An 18,074-nucleotide genomic window follows, 5' to 3' on the forward strand; every position below is an offset into this window, starting at 1 on the left:
ATATTAAATGGAAAAGGCAAAGGCATTGACAGATGGAATTAAGATACCAAATATGTTGATTTGGAGTTAATAAAAATAGACATAATTCTGAATTATACTATTTAATTTAAGAAAGCATTTAGAAAAAAACTGAGTGTTTTCATGGAAAGAGATTCTCCTGATAGCTTTCAAAAAGTAAGCTACCATTTTACTGTCAATTAATTGGACATAATTTTTCTTTGCTCATAAATGAATACATGACCCATGTAACTCCACATTATGTACAAACACAAGAATGGAATCCTAACTGGAATTTACTATATATTGGGTTTTACTCTGAATATGTATAACATGTCAAAATACACTCTACTGTCATGTATATCTAAAAAAAGAAAAAAAAGAAAAAAAAAGAAAAGCAAAAAAAAAAAAAAAAAAAGCTACCTTATTTTGAGAAATGTACACCATGTGGTAAGGTCCAGAGCACAATTTGTAGGAGCCGAACATGGTTCTGTTCTACAGGTAGCAGGAAAGCAGACTCTGCCATCATGAAAGCACAAGGAAATTAATTCTGCCAACAACTACTGAGTTTGGAAGAGGACCACTGATGAACCTCAGATGAGTTTTCAACCTTGATGGGTTGAAATCTTAATAGTAGCTTGTGAAATTCTGAGCAGGGGATCCAGCAAGACTATGGCACATGGAAATGTGAGGTAACAGACGGGTATTATTTCAAGCCACTAACTTTGTAGTATTTTTATGTAGTAATATGAACTAATATTATTCAACCTTAAAAAGAATGAAAACCTGCCATTTGTAATAACATGGATGAACCTGGAAGACATTATTCTAATTGAAATAAACCCAATGTACAGAAAGATAAACACTACATTATTCCATTTATCTAAGAAATCTAAAATAGTCAAATTCATAGAATCCAAGTGTAAAATATTGGTTTCTGGGGGCTGAGGTGGGGAATAGGAAGATGTTGGTCAAAGATACATGCACAGTTGCGGTATTGCAAGCTAAGTAAGTCTGAGGGATCAACTGTGCAGCAGAGTTCCTACAGTTACCATTACTGTATTGCAAACTTGAAAATCTGGTGAAAAAGTAGATTTTGTTCTAAGTATTATCACCACAAAAAAAGTAAGTATATAAGCAATAGAGAGGAAATGTTTAAGATAATGGATGTGTTTAAGACATTGATAATAGTGATGGCTTCTCAGGACAAACTTTTATTCAAATTCACCAAGTAGTATGCATGAAATATGTATATTTTATTTTAACCATGATTTAATATATCAATTTTAAAAATAAAATAATACATACAGAAAAAGATTTTATAAACACTTCCACATTTATATAATTTATGTATGTTTTAACTGTGGCATTTTATTAAAGTCAATAAACATAAGGGAATTATAAAAACCACAATATTTATTAATTTGAGTGAATCTTCATAACCCATGTCATAGTCTAAGGAAACTTTTAATCACTTCATACATTTCAAATATATCAATACCACAGCCTTGGAGGTATGAATTTAGTACATCCAATTTGCCAAACAATGAGCAGACCAATTTTTCATTAAGTCACCTAATCAAGCTTACTCTGTTTAAAAAATTTAATATCATTTTTAATTCAAATGTAGATATGAACTATGACATTTCAACTCTTATCTCACTTATGATTTCCAATGATTAGATAAACCCACAGTTAGCTAAAACATAGAGTGTCACCATTATTTTTACAAATTAATTAATGAATCATACTTATCAAAACTTCTTCCCATACAACTTGTGCTTTTCATTAATGGGCTCTTAGGAGTAATTAAGGTATTTTTCAGTATTCAAAAGATTGAAAAGAACATGTCATTAAGTGAAAATTATCATCATTTGAATTGCCCCACACTATCTCTGATTTAACAACAACCTAATAGGACTTTAAATACCACATTTTCTAATATACCTATTTACCCTTAACAGAAATAATGTTACACCTAAAGAAGCAACCATTAAGAGATTTTTCTGAACTCAATACATAGAATTGCTTACTTGTTTGATGTCCCTTCAGATTTTTGCATTCTAAGGTAATGCATATCATATTAAGATTCAGGATGGATGAGAGTATACCTTCTTTGATAAAATAAGACAGAATGTGCATTTTGAAAGCACATTTCATTTTCATGTCTATGGCCCAATCTCAGGTTAATTTCATATGTGTGTATTATAGAGTTTGCAGATATGGGATTTTTTCTTGTTAAAATATCCATGTTTAAACAATGTACTTTGATGTCTACTGAAATAAAAATAGTGAAGCAGTCTAACACACTAACACAAGTTCAATATATACATTGTAATTATAATAATACCATATATATTCTTCCTAAATGTTCTCTGGAAATCAAAACAATTGCAAGCTGTGACAATCTTTTTATAACTTTTTTCTTTCATATGATTAGTATTCTATAATCATACCATGATGAACTTTAAACAATTTCATTTACCATACACATTGGTTATTTCAATCAACATATCAGAAGAAACCAAGAATTTGGGGTATATAAATCTGAAAGTCTAATCTTTTTTCATCCTTCATATTTCTCCCCAACTCAGGGACAATAAACCATTCACTTAATTTGTCTCATTCTCAATTTAGTTTAGATGAAGAGGTACTCAGGAACATGCCCATTACAACTCATTCTGTAAGGACGTGGCCAAAATCCAAAGAATTTTCCTCTGATATATGCATGTGCTTATGCACCCACAGGAGCAGATGCTTCTAGGTTCTTTCAGAAGATATTTTATCTTTCCACATCTCTACAATGCCATAGTGAGTTTGTGTCTTTGAGTAATGAGATGTGGAAATCCTCTGTCATCTTGTTTTCTTTTATTGGCTTTACTTTTATTATAAGAAACCTGCCAATATTATTGTTTTTTCACTGTGATAATATTCAGTTAATCTTCCTTCTCCTTTTCAGTTTTAGTTCATAGGTTTTTATGTGCGACTATAGTGGGTTATTTTAGCTAGGTATTTGGTTATGTCAGCATATATGTCTTTCTTTTTCAACTTTTTTTCTTATTCAATTATCAGAAGAAAGATAAATTTCTTGTCTTTTCAGTTAGTACATTTTTGTGACTATTAAAAAATATATTGTTCTTCAGTTTGCAAAATGTAAGGTCAGCTTTAAAATAATTTTCTACTGCTAGAGCTATATTTAATATTAAACACTTTGTAATGAGAGCAAAAAAAACCCCTGTCAAACCTTCATATATGTGACTCACATGTAAACTTGAGCAAGACTCACTTAACTTTTCTTTCTCCTTCAACAAAGTAAAGGAATAGAATGATCTCAAAATTCCTTAGATGGGCTGGGGATACAGTTCAGTTGGTAGAGTGCTTGCCTGCATGTACAGTCCCTGGGTTAAATCCCCAGCACCACCAAAAATAAATAAATAAAAATTAAAAAACTCCTTAGAACTCTGATGTTTCTAAATTCTTAATACATATTTTTTTCTAATGCATCAACTTCAGAAACCTTTCCTGATCCCTTTATCATTAATTGAAATTATTTATTCAGAATTATTTGCACAGTAATATTAACATCCACTTACATTATGGAAAGTTATTAAAGTCTTACTTTTATTAATGCAGAACACATAGCATAAGGTATAATGCTTAGGGATAGTTATATCTTTGTTTCTTTATATTCCTGAAATTCCTAATGCCTAGGATTTCCTGGTTAGGAGTTTATAATGCTGAGATCTGGCATTTTTATTTCATTGCAGAATCAGAATATCTGCAATTTGCAATGTTTGTTTACCCTTATATAACCCAATCTTCCCTTTGCAGTAGATAAGACTTCCTCTAAAGGTCTGTTCCAGGAGAAAGACCAAATGATTTTAGACTTAAAATCCAGCATGCTGCATGCCATGTGAATAGTGTTTCTGCCTCATTCAGTACCCACAGCCAGTGCCGTTTTGAGGTGGGTGACTTTGCTGACTCAGTTTGCATGAATAAACCATAAAGAAAGTTGTGCATATCGTACCAGTAAACTCTGCATTTCCCAAAGCATGAGAAGGAATTTCCAACATAATTTTTTAAAAAAGGATAAAGAGTTCATGGGAGGGAAAGAAAGAAAGAAAAAAAGGTGGAAGGAAGAAAGAAAGAGAAATCCACAGAATGAGAATTAATATGAAAGAGCGGAGAAGAAGATGAGCACAAATAAAAAAAGGTCATTTAAGGCAAGACTTCAAAGAAGAGTCAAATATCTTCAGGACTGACTCCTACTTGGCCCACATCAAGAACCAATTCTTCCCACTGGCGTGCATAAAATAAGGTTTGCTGCCAGCATAGTACTACTTAATGACCTCAGAACTAGAAGCTCAGCAAGACAGAAGTGAGAGCAGTTACTGTACCATAACAAAAGAAACTTTTTATTTTGGAAAGGCAGCCAGGTTACAGAACATATATTTATGACAGATTATTAAGCAGTGGAAATATTTTTGACATGCAATATTTATGTCTATATAAATATGTGATAAAGACACCTGGTTTTCTAGATTTAAAAGAATTGTCCATGAGTTTACCCAAAAACTATGACCTATACTCAAAATTGTTCTGGATTTTCAACATTAGTAGTAGAGGCTTGACCTCTTATCTTCACCCCACGCAAGCTGTAAAGGATTTCAAATCCCAACATTGACCATACAATTTTACAGGGCCATTTAAGAGCTCCTTTATTTAGAAATAGGTTCAAAAAAGGAGTATTTATGCAAGACTATAAATGAAATATGGACAAAAGGAAAAAAATAAAGGGTTGCTATTTACTTCTCTTATCTTACAGAGAGAGGAAATTCAGATAGGTGAAACTACTTCCCAAAGCAATACAACAATAAGGTAGAGCAGGTACATGTGGATATTTTTCCCCTATCACAGCAATTTCTCAACTTCAGGTCTAAGTTGTAGGAGCTGAAATGTTATACTGCATGGTAAATAGATACATTGTGATATAAATTTCTCCAGCAAAAAGAGATTGCTTTTCTGTGACTCATAGTATCTTTTATCCACACTCCCTAAGGCCTAAACTTATTTTTTTTCCTCTAATAGTATATCAACATTACATTAAATATGCTCTCAGGTTATGTGATTTCCACTTACCAGTTGAGAACTGAAAGTCTTTAGAGATTAGAAAATGTATCTGTGCAAAGATAGAGATGGTGGTAAACCAGAACAAGAGCATAAATTCGAGTACAGAGTGCAAACCCGAACCGCAATACCTTGTTTTATTTATATAAAAACATAAGCTTGGGAATTGTGTGCAATAAATTTGGAGTACAAGAATCTGTATTTAGTCCTATTTCACTTCTTTTCACTTTGCACCTCTGCCCATTAGATGTTGAGTTGTTGGGGCACAACATCCATGCTATTCTTACATTCTATGTCATTGTCTTTCTCAGCACACAGCTAGAATGCAGTTCCCAGCCTGCTTTGCATTTGAAGGATGCTGGGGACTTGAGTTCTAGCCAACGATGTGAGTAGAAATGATGTGCATTATTTCCAGATCTTGACCATAAAAATACTTTGCCAAGTGATTTTTCTGTGCTTTTCCCTTTTTTGTTGGCTTGATGCAAATGAGCACAATGATTTACAAGATTGAGATAGAATAGCAAGATAAAAGGAGGCAGAGTACCAGGAACATTCATTGGATGAAAACCATTTGTCATGTGGAACACCAAGGTTGGACTTTAGGTAAGAAATATGCTTTCATTCTTGTGTGACATCATACCCTTTCCTGTATGTTCATTAGAGTCACTAGCTTTACACTATCTAATATATGATTTAACTGGCGAGAATCACATTTTCTTACCTTAACAGAAAAAGTGCATCAAAAATGTAGAACTACTGCTGAAGTCAGTTATGTTACCAACACAGTGTAAACATAAGGATTCCCACCCAGAGTGTGTACCTCAGTGGGACTGGTGATCCACCACTCGTACCCCTCATCCTAAATCACTCCTTACAATGGCATTTGGTGCCAATGGGAGTATTTAATGTTGTAGAAAATATCCAGCAATGTTCAGATATCCCAATTAAGATCTCACATCTTCTGAGATACAATTTATATTTCTCAGAACCTTTCAACCTCTTAATTCAGAGCACTATCTTTCTTAATATGGGATTCCATGTCAGTAGTGGTAATGAGACAAAAGGGAACAATGACATCCCATTTGGAGTGAAGGGAGAGTTTCAGCTTCTTAATCCCTCTCAGTGGGTGGATATGGACATTGATTCTACATAAAGTTGGTATAATCTCCAGCAGTTCAAGTATGCCTTCTTTTTTTTTTTTCTACTTAAAGGGACCTCAAGTCTGTCTCTGAATGATGCACATCTTGAATTTTTTTTCCATATAATTTCCAATAGGTGGAAATTGTCTACAACCTTAATATATGCACTGTGAGCTTTTGCATTAAAAGTCTAGCAAAATGATTATTAAGTGATTACTAAGGGATACACAATCTATTAAGTTAAAAGAAATATTTAACAACCACATAATCTATCAGTAATTAAGCCTTATTGGCTTGGCCTCAAAACTATTTAAATTAGTTATAGCTCTTCCCCAAAGCACAGGGATTCAAACAGGGATTGAGTGTGGAGTTAGCAAGCATTTCCATTCTTTCTCCAGGACAATAATTCTTACTATTTACCTGATTCTATCCAGTGAACCCTCTAAATCAATTAAACATTATTCAAAGTGTGACTAAGACAAAAATTGTTTCACCTTAAGAAACAGTTGGTATCCTAGGACTTGGGAAATTCTCTTTAAAAAATTATACACACACACATACACACACACACACACACACACACACTCATATTAGCATGTTTTAAGAAAATATTACTGAACCAATAGATTTTCTTCATTTTATCTTTCGATGCTTTGATGTTAACAGTTTTTTTTTAAAGGTTTTCATCTTGGGGGATATCTGATAATAATGTCTCTTTGCTTTGAATTAAATTTGTTGCAGGGAGTAAAATAGAGTCTCTATAGACAATTAAATGATTCAGTAATTGGAAAGAAATAGGAATTTTCATCCTAATTGAGAAGTGTTCCAAACATATATAAATGAGGGCAGAAAAGAACTTGGGAAAAGTTTAAGGATATAATTAAATGGACACCATTTTAGAAACATTTAAATGCATCTTGTAATCTTGACACTTCCTGAGGATGAAGTGTAAATCAACTCCTGAATGTCAGCACTAAACAAAATAAAACATAGCAAAGAGGATTCCTTTAAGATTCAGATACTCGAGAGTAGTTATGCAATATTTTAGTTTAAATACATATGCAGAATAGTTTATCTGAATTATTAAATTACCATGTTCACCAACCAAGAGGAAAATGTGCTGAGAGTGAAGTAAAAAGTAAAATTGGTGTAGTTCAAAATGTGATCTGAAAATGTCTATGTGTGATTTATGCATTCTAATACAATAAGGTAATTTTCTTGGAATCTATTTAACAGAACAATGGGATTTAGTGATGGAGCTTTTGTTATCATCAGAGACCTTGATCTGATAACAAAAACTTTTATTTAACAAAGTTGCTGTATAACAAAAGAATAGAAATCATAAAAATAAAACGGTTAGTCTAGTGTTGTGGGCCTTGGCCCAGAGACTTGTGTTGACTCACAGTTTCAGAGTAAAAGGCTTCCTGTTTCTCTGAACTGCTATGGTCATGATGAACATGCTGTGTTCTGACAGCCATGATCTAAGCTCTTCAGAGCCGCAGAGGCAAAATCAGCTATGTGCTCTGCCACATTTCTCTCAGTTCTAGTGCTCTCCCAAAACATAAAAATGTTTTGGCTCAGCCTCCCTGAGAGTAATTCCGGGTGGATTGCTAAACATTTCTTCAGGCAATTGGGGTACTGCATGTCTGGGGATAATGCAAAGGGACTCTATGTCTCTTAAAAGGAGTTAATTATACTTTTGTGAGATAATGATACCCATCACCAACTGCATCTCTAAGGTTTGAAGGGATTTTGAACATTCAAGAATCCCACATCCTTTCTGATTCATGAGTCTCTTCAGGTTCAAGGAACTCAGTATTTCTCAAGAGAGTAAACAGTGTCCTGAGACAGCTGCAAAAAAAGAAAGAAGATCATTTCTTATATTGCACTCATAGTTACTTCAGTTTAGTTTCTAGTACAAACAACCTGGTATAATTTCTTATAAAGTGGTCTATAAACCAACACAACAAATTTGTTCTTTATGGAAGCAATAATAATCTTAAGTTAATTTCCTTGATGAACCTAAACTTGTCTCTTTAAAACTATATAGTCTCCCATTATAAGATACTTAATACAAATGAATAATTTTGCCTGGTGAAAATGAAAGGTGATTCCAACAAATTGATATCACTTTTCATCCTATACCTTTATAAACCCAACAGTGACTATGATAGGGAACTTCAGGGATTTTCAAATGTTACCTGTCTTTATTTCAAAATGTTGCTAATTGATAGACCGGATATTTAATATAACCATTCATAAGATTTGCAATTTTGGATGCCATCTGCCATAGGCAGAGCAGAACAGAAACACAAATTCTTATCCAAACTTTTACATTTTAAACACAGTTCAAATTAGCTTGTTGGAAACTCCAACAACTGCCAACTTATAAATATCCCACTGTTGATTAAAACGAATACTCTCAAAAAATATATATAAGCAACTAAACAAAATTTCATAAAGCATTGCAGAATTTTACATGTTCCACATTTCACTAGATTTTATCATATTGAGTTTTTATCATGGATCATTACTCCAACCTGTGTCAATATGTTAGAGTTAAAATATTCTCAAAAATAACATTTACTATTTCTTATTGTAATATCAATACATTTTCTATGTACACATGCTGTATCTTTACCCATATTAATTTTAAAAAGGAAAAAGGAAGAACCATAAGAGCATCTATAGTAAGAACTATACATCTCATTTTTGGAATGGAAATCTAAATTTGAGACTAAAGCCAAGAGTGCCAGAGATAAGCCTCTGATCCAGTAGAAAACCATACAATGACTATATCCAGCAAAGGCTAGTGAGCAGACCCAAGAGAGAATATAGTTGTGCCAAATAAAGACCACCTTTTGTGTGAGTTTCTGAGAATTGTTTGTAAGGAAAGCTGTTTGTAATGGAAACTACATTCTAAATGGAATGTAGTTGAACCAGAGAGATTGATTTCAGTAGATGATGGCACCCATAGGAGCCACGATATTGGAACCAGGAGTAGTTCTACTAAGTTGGGAATTGGCATAGTCAAAGACATAAGAAAAAAAGTAGCCAGAGAGAGAGAGAGAGATGTTTTCCCCAAGATCAGGCTGCTTATTCTCTACCAAGGAAATTCCTTTAGTGATTATTTTAATCTAGCTCACTTTTGCTGTAGGGTGATACATAGCCTCTTCCTAAAGAAATCTCTCTTCTCTTACCAAGGTTTGCTTTTTCATTTTCAGCCCAAATATTAGTCTTTTCAGCAAAGAAGGCAAAAGTAATTAGCAACTGAACAACTATTCAAGAAATTGTGTAAAAAGCTTCCAATCATGAATTTATAGTTCTATTTTATTTAGTAGATTTCATCTCAGACATTTCATTTGTACAAACATTATATTTATTTGCATATGTAACAAATTTCTTCATACATATAATAAAAGAGGTACAAAAAGTGAACATGCAGATGCTTTTGAAACACCCTCCCACACATATACATATAAATAATTCAATATGATTTTCTAGATCATCCAGAATTCGCTATTAATTTATACATAGGAGAACTTCGGCAATTTTTAGGACAATTCTTGTAAGACAGAAAATAATGCATACAGCTTAATCTTTATCTTGTCATTGAATAAGGAAGAGTCAACAAGATTAAAGAAAGTTGTTACTCATAAATGGTAGCCATCATTAAGTTAGTCTGTACAAGAGAATCGTAAGGCCAAATGAGGCTTAGATACCCATTATTTAGCCAAATTTTCCCAGCCACAGGGAAGAAAATAAGCAGCGAGTTAGAGACCAACAGGATATGAATGAGCAGATCAAATGAACTCATTAAAGCAGAAACTGGGCAGAAATAAAGAGTACATAGAACACAAGAGCAGCATTTGTACTCGGGATGGACTGAACTGGAATTCAACCAGATGAAGAGCATGGCTAATTAAGGATGTTTAAAAAAGGGTTTCTATAAAATCATGTCAATGGTGCATACAGGAACTTCATCAAGATACATAAATGACTTCCCTCTCATTCCAGCAAAACATATAGGCCATTAATAATAAAGTCTATTACTTTTTGAACAATTATAGACATCCTCAGCAATGTCTTGGCATTTAAAATGGCCTTAAAGCTGAGCATAGTAGTACCTATGATTCTGTCTCAAATTAAAAAAATAAAATAAAATAAAATGGTGCAGTTCAGTGATAGAGCACTCTGGGGTTCAATCCTCAGTACAACAACAGTAATAATAATAATTTGAAAATAAAAATGACCTTCATTTGTCTGAAGAACCATCTTTCACTCTACCTTCTTTGAGTAGGAAATAAAATTCCCCAAAAGCATTTTACACCTAGTTCAGTAGGAGGGTAACACCGAGAATAACTGACAATTGTCTTATTTACTCTCAGGCAAATCTGGAAATTTTCTCATCTTTTTTATGAAAATGGAGAGATCCCACAGGAAAAGTTAATGGACTGATGACCCTGCTCCATCACAGGTTGTAGCATATTAATTCTCAAATTACCCAGATTGTTAGTTCTGAACATGCAAAATGTTTTAGGGTCTTCATAAATTACTGAGACACTAGGGAGTTCAGAGGTGATGGGAATAAGGAGTAAGTAATTAATATATCCAAACTAAACTATATAACCTAGTTTTTAATAAGGCCCAAAATAAGCCTCTCCTTTCTCATGTTCTAGAGAAAGAAGTATGTTTGCTTAAAGAATTGTCCTTGGAACTTCTAAGAAAGGGAAAGAACTACCTCATACCAATCATATGAATCACCATACAGTATTCTAAATGACTGCTTCATATGAAAAGGGGAAATGAATGTCTACTTAATGTTTTGTTTTTTTTTTAATGTGAATAACCAAAAATATTCCACATTTAACAGAAAACCATGTATATATTGTTTTATGGAAAATATGATATAAATGCTAAAAAAGAGAATGTCTCCACCTTTATATATGTATCTTTAATAAATCTTAGAGAAATGTAGGCTGATGGCATGGTTTAATATTAGTATATTCAAATTTCCTTGGATCAAGTCTTCAGAGAGGCAATCTGGCTTATTGCACCATAACACGTATAGTTGAAGTGGCGACATCCCTATTAAGATATTCCTTCATATAATATAAAATATTCTGTGCTTTACAGACAAAAATAGATGAGGTCTTTTGTATTATTAAGCTGAAGCTAAATTATAAAAGGGGTCAAAATCAAAGGAGTGCTAATGTGTTTACAAGGACAGCAGACCCCTCAGATTCAGAAGAGATCATTCAACATAGAGTCTGCACCCAGTTCTGTCTTTTCATTGAATCTCATTATAAGCTATCATTTCCAGTGAAACCTCTGTGCCTTCAGGTAGACTTAACAAATATGATTTTTTTAATTTATGAAAGAGGTTATTTTTCTTTTCTTTTGTATTTTTTTCTTTCCTTCCAGTTTCACGCTAAGAAACAAACAAAACCATCAAGGGTCAAGAGAGCATCTCAATTCTGTGCATTAAGAAATGGATTTTGTTTTTCTTTACAAATACTGTATAGTAAACAATTACAAAAATATTGTCTCCTAGAACACATACTGTATTCATATTCATGCAGAATAATAATAGGTTAAGAAGTATTTATAAGTGCCTGAAATCTTGTCAGTTTAACATAGTGTTATGAATCAAGTTTGTAGATAAGATTTTGCCCAGCTCTAGGACTCACTATCAAGTGACTGATTTTTTAGGTTTCTTATACTCGAAAGTGGGGCAAAAAAATGGATGAAATTATTTTCATAAAAATAGGAAATGATTCTTGACTATTGGTGTATAATCATAGTGCTACAATAAACATGGGAGTGCAGATGTGTCTTCAATATAACCAATGTCATTTCTTTTGGATGTATACCCAGTACAGTGAATGCTGGATATTGGTATAGTTCTATTTTTAATTGTGGTGGATTTCCTTATTATTTTACATAATGTAAAATGAATAGAGTTTGACATAAAACCAAACACAAGATAAAATCCATCCTTCTATTAAGCATGTAACTCCATTTGCAAGGAAAAGCTACCAGATGATAGCTTAATCCACTATTTGTGAGCCTGCCTCCAAATTCTTAGAACAACTTTCCCACAGAACAATAAAATAGACCTGAGAGGGATTTTCAGGGAATGTATGCTGGTTAGGTATGTGCTAATGCTGTCACAGAAGGAAGGTCACATTTGAGGTTTTCTCCCTTCACACTCTTCTCTATTGCCACATTCCCAAGCTCTGGTGTAACCATCCTAAAAAGAAAGAAGTGGTCTTGGTTAAGAAAGAAAATATGTGATTAAAAGGTGCACATCTCTATTTCAACAAAACAAAACAACAACAAAAGATGAAAACAGGAGGAGGAAAAGCATGTGCTTGATTGTTACTTAAACTGTGGGCAGAGTTTGTTAAAAATAAGAGAAAATATAGAATATGTAAATAAGAAATGTAAATAAGAAAAATGTAAATAAGAAAAACTATGTAATAAGAAAAATGTGTAAGTGAAATAGCTGTTCAATAGAGGTTGTAAAATGAAGGATTGAGATCACTGGTTTGGTACGCCCCCCAAAAAAAATTTTTAAAAAAAGAAGAAGAAATTATGACTTTTTTTCCACTAGTATTGAGGCTGGGGTCAAAGGACAGTCAGTGTAGGAAAGGAATGTTTGGGTCAGGAAAATGGAAGTTGATTTAATGGAATATTAATTCAATGGAATATTACTATCTCAGGACACTCCCTCACAACCTGTTGCTGAGTTTATCTATCTCCAGGGAATTTTTCCTCCCTGTAGGGAGTTGTTAATGGGCACCCCTTGGGTAGTCCCCTTCTTGTCTGTACCTCTGGGCAGCTTCTTCTCTGTCCTTGGATAACTCTACATTTGGTCATGTAGGCAGGATGGGAGGAGGGGGCTTGAAAACAAAGGAAATCTGAAATCTATATAAGGGGCAGGACACCTGTACTCCCTTGAGCACCAATTTTGGACTCCCTCCTCTTCAAAGGAATCTTTCCCTCCCTCCCTCCCTCCCTCCCTCCCTCCATCTCCTTCTCCTTCTCTCTCTCTCAACCCCCCCCCATTATCATTTAAATAAAACTGTTTTCCCTTGCCTCAGCATTTTTTGGTGTTCAATTTTCAACTCCAGAGAAATGGGACTTGGACCTGATTTTCAACACTGGTATCATCTCTGGATCTCTGGTTTCAGTATCAAAGAAACAGTGTCACATATGCAAAATGAGTTCATGGCTTAAGACCATGTATAATACCCCAATTCCCCACTTTTCAAAATTAGTAACAATAGATGACAAGTATCATTCAAGATAAACTATGAAAAACATCTGTACTTACACACTGAGAAGTCTAGGCCAATATTATGGGATAAACAAGCAGAAATGAGGTATGACTCCAGGTCTCCATATACATTCAAAACAGGAAAACTGTGTGGAAGACATTGCATATTGTTTTAGACTCAAATTAATGTTAATTTAGGAATCTGTTATTTATATGAATAATTTTACTTAATTGTCACACTGTGCATATGATTACCATTGCCCCATGAGAAAATTGAATCTCAGTGAAATTTTTCAGTACTCAAAAGACTTTAAAAAATGGGGCAAGACCACAATATAAATACATATAGTTCTAACTTTCATTATTCAATTTTTTTAACTTACAGGTGATATTGTATATACTTATTAAACACAATGGGATATCTTAAAGCATAAATTAATTAGAATCTTCCTTCTACTGTATTTAGGTCTTTTATCTTATTTATAGATTTATCTGGGATCTGTCAAAGAAAAGGACTTGCAAATGCAAATCTTGAGCTAATATATCCAACCTCCTACTTAAAATCTCCTGGACTTGGTATTTCTGAAACCAAGCTGGTTGCCACATCTGCTCCTACAGAAATAAACAAAGGCCAACAAAATCCCCCAACAATTTTTCTCATCTCAATAAATGATACTATAAAAGTGCTGTACTTTATGGTTTGAATATAGCCTTTGCCGCTCTGCCACAGTGATTTATTTTTAAAGGACATGTTTCTTTCTCCTCTCTTCCTCCCCTTCTCTAATCTCTCCTGCTCCCTAATCTCTCCCCTCCCTCATCTGAAAGGAAACAAGATTACCTTTCTTCCCCATCCTAGGAGGGGTTATCTGTCCTTGAGCACATACCAACTAGGGAAACAAGTAAATTCAGACTTGTGGATGGCTCTAGAAAATTTAAGAAATTAGTATCTGGGGCTGGGGATGTGGCTCAAGCTGTAGCGCGCTCCCTGTCATGCGTGGGGCCCGGGTTCGATCCTCAGCACCACATACAAACAAAGATGTTGTGTCCGCTGAAAACTGAAAAATAAATATTAAAAAAAATTCTCTCTCTCTCAAAAAAAAAAAAAGAAAGAAATTAGTATCTCCCAAATTAACAAGTGAATTACAACTGTGGACAGAGGACACATGGAATATAGCCTTTGAATCAACTTTTTAAAAATCCCCTGTTCCCCCTGATGGGCAAAATCACAGTTCCCTATATTTCTCCTTTGCTAGCAAAGCAATAAAACTTCTTTTTCCTTTTTCTCAAAACTATGTCCTCATTATTGGATTGGCTTTCGGGACACGGACTGAGCTTTTATTGACAACACCACTGTGTATTCCTGTAATTCACACCTCAAACCCAGAGGTCAGCCTGGATTCTTTCCTGTCACTCTCCATGTCCCAACAGTTCCATTTCCCTCTATTTGTAATATTTACTCAAAGCCACCACCATCTCTACTTTACAATATGACAACACATTTAAAAAAAAAATCTGCCTTCCTATCACCTATGTGTCACTTCTTTCCTCAATGATCTCTTTCCACAGTAGTCAGAGTGATATTTTTAAAAAAGCACACAAGATCGTAACTCTTCACTCACCATCTTCTATTAGATTCTCTTATTGATTTTCAATTGCTGATAAAAAAAAAAAGAACCTAACTCCGTTTTGATGGCCACAAATGCTACCTTGATAGTTTCCATTCAACTTCCTTGACTGTGGCATCTTATTCAGCTAATGAGGTGGGATGGAGGTGGGGTAGCAAACTGAGGAATGATGCTACATCTATTTTGCCATTACCCTCCTACACTTCCTGAGTGGCATTTCTAGAGATAAACATTTTGCACCTTTTTAAAAGATTATTTTAGTTTTAATGTCTCTAGGATAAAATCATCATAATCAGAATAACTGGGCAGTCCACCTTGAGAAGCATCAACTCAGATGACAGAAGAATGTGGTAAATTCTGTCAAGTCTATCATCCAAACACTCCAGATCTATCTTCCCAAACTACTGCCTTACTTACTATAACACTATTTTCCCATTTCCCAGAAGAACCACATTAATCAGATTGATTTATTTGTTGTACCTTAAAATTCTCAGTACATTCCTTCTTCCTAAATCACCTAGAAGTGTATAGTCTGCATTGCCCACAGATGAACTATGTTCACCAGTTATAACTCTCAAAAAAAACTTCATGGAGGAACTTCTGTGACACCTATTTATTACCTTGAAATGCATGATTTATGCTATCAACATGTTTTACTTTTATATCTATCCTCATATCCAGGTAGCTATATGCAAATAATGACAAAAGATCCCGCGTTCTGAGGTATTTTATCTGTCTGTATAATGCATATGTTCCTCAGCTTCCTCTCTAGCTCTCTAAATAGTAGCCATAATTCAAATATTGGCTAGGTTCTACTACATCATTCACTAAGTTCCCTGAAAACATTGCTTAAATCAATGAAGACAATCTAAGAGCAATGTCTTTGACAAATCAATATGGGTGGAAAGAAAAGAAACAAAGAAGAATTTCAATACAATCTGATAGACTTAGGAGTATTATTTTTGTGAATTTCTATTATTTGTTTGAACATTCAAGATAATTACACTTCTTCTCCATTAAACATATAAATGTAAGAATGAATAGAGGTTGATCTTTTCCAAATTCAACTTATGTTTAAATTGTTTATATAAAAGAGAAGTGAGCTATATCAAAAGTAGTCTTCATAACTACTTTCAATGCAGAAAATAATTAAAGTAGATGAACAAGCAACCAAAATAAATGACTATCACTAAATATCACCTTCTTAATCAAATAAGAAATGAAGGTGAAATTATTATCCTATACCAGCTACATATTTTTAAGTTCAGTGTTCTTTTTTGTATTTTTTTTAGTTGTAGATGAACATGATATCTTCATTTTATTTATTTATATTTATGTGGTACTGAGGATTGAACCTAGTACCTTACACATGCTAGGCATACACTTTACCACTGAGCCACAACCCCAGTCCAATCAGCTATATTTTTAAGCTATTTAAAATATAACTATTCTGCCTATGAATTAAAGAAAACTGACAATAAAAGGGTAGTAGCATACACAAAATAAATATAATTCACATTCTTTAGCCTAATAACAAAGTGTTTACAGACCAATTTGTGGTTTATTCTAAAATACATAACAATTCTGAAGTGCTTTTTTACACTTTCAGACCAGGATTCAAATTAGAATTAGAAATAAAATGATTTTCTTATTTCAGCAATAAATAGAAGTGAAATGGTTTGATTTTCTGAAGACTGAGTTCTTCATCATTCATCTTGGTTTAACACTCTGAAGAGGCACTTCCAATATGTCGAGTTTGCGAGACTAAGACACACCTTTCTCTGCTCTGTTTGTTATTCTGAAGGACCCATCCATATCAAGGATTAATACAATATGCATCACAGGTTCAAAAATTTCAATTTGCAGCTGTCTTTAGCAAATAAAGAGGAACATCTGGACTGATTTACGTGTAGATTGAAAGTGATTGATCCTGCAATTGAGAAGCTTTTATGAAAAATAAAATTATACAAGATGGTATTAAGCATTCTAAAGTTCAGCAGAATGACACATCAAATATGAAGTTCATTTTCCTTCATATTTATATAAACAGCCCCAACTTGTAGGATGGAACAGAAATAAAAACTAAAAACATCTAGATATTGATTTATTGATCAAAAGTCCATAGCTGATTTGCTTTGTTTTAAATAAACATTTTATATGGTACTTGGAGACTTTGATTCCTTGCAAAACGTCATCTGTAAGTAAGCAATTATTAATAGAATTAGAATTATCAATATGCATAGATTCCCCTTAAAACAAGAAAATTTTTATAGAAGTGAATTAGCAATAATTTTACCAAAGAGTGAAATTTTAGATTATTTCAGGTCATTTTCTTATTATCTGTCTCTTAGAAAGAAAGGAGTCTTACAAGGCTAGTGAAATATTACCTAATTTTCAAAGCAATTTTATGGTAAGCCAGGCTTATCCTTCCCATTTAAAGAATAAAAGGCTAAATTCTCCAGTGGCTAGATCACTTGCTCAATGCTTGGTAAATAGTAATCAAGATCCAAAATTTGTATTTTTAAAAATTTCTAGCTCCAAATGTTTTCTATCAGACCTTAATTCTTGCACAGAGAACACTGTCACAAACAACTAAAAGTTTACAAACTCATTTACTTCAAGTTGTTTTCAAAATCCCATATTACTTACAGTTCTTACATATTTTCATGTATAAATGACATATTTCTTCAAGAGAACATCTCTATACTTGCAAGACATTCACCTATTAGTAACTCAGACACTATTCACATAGTTTAACATTGAAGTGACATTTGACAACAGTGGCCGGCATGACCTTCCAGCTGAACTAGAAGGCGTGCCTTTTAACTGGGGAAAGGTATTCTTCAAATTATGAATATCCAGAACACATTATTTAAAAAAAATCAAGGGCCTGAGCCCATTATA

The sequence above is a fragment of the Urocitellus parryii genome, chromosome 10 (genome assembly GCF_045843805.1).
Source record: "Urocitellus parryii isolate mUroPar1 chromosome 10, mUroPar1.hap1, whole genome shotgun sequence".
Classification (NCBI taxonomy): domain Eukaryota; kingdom Metazoa; phylum Chordata; class Mammalia; order Rodentia; family Sciuridae; genus Urocitellus; species Urocitellus parryii.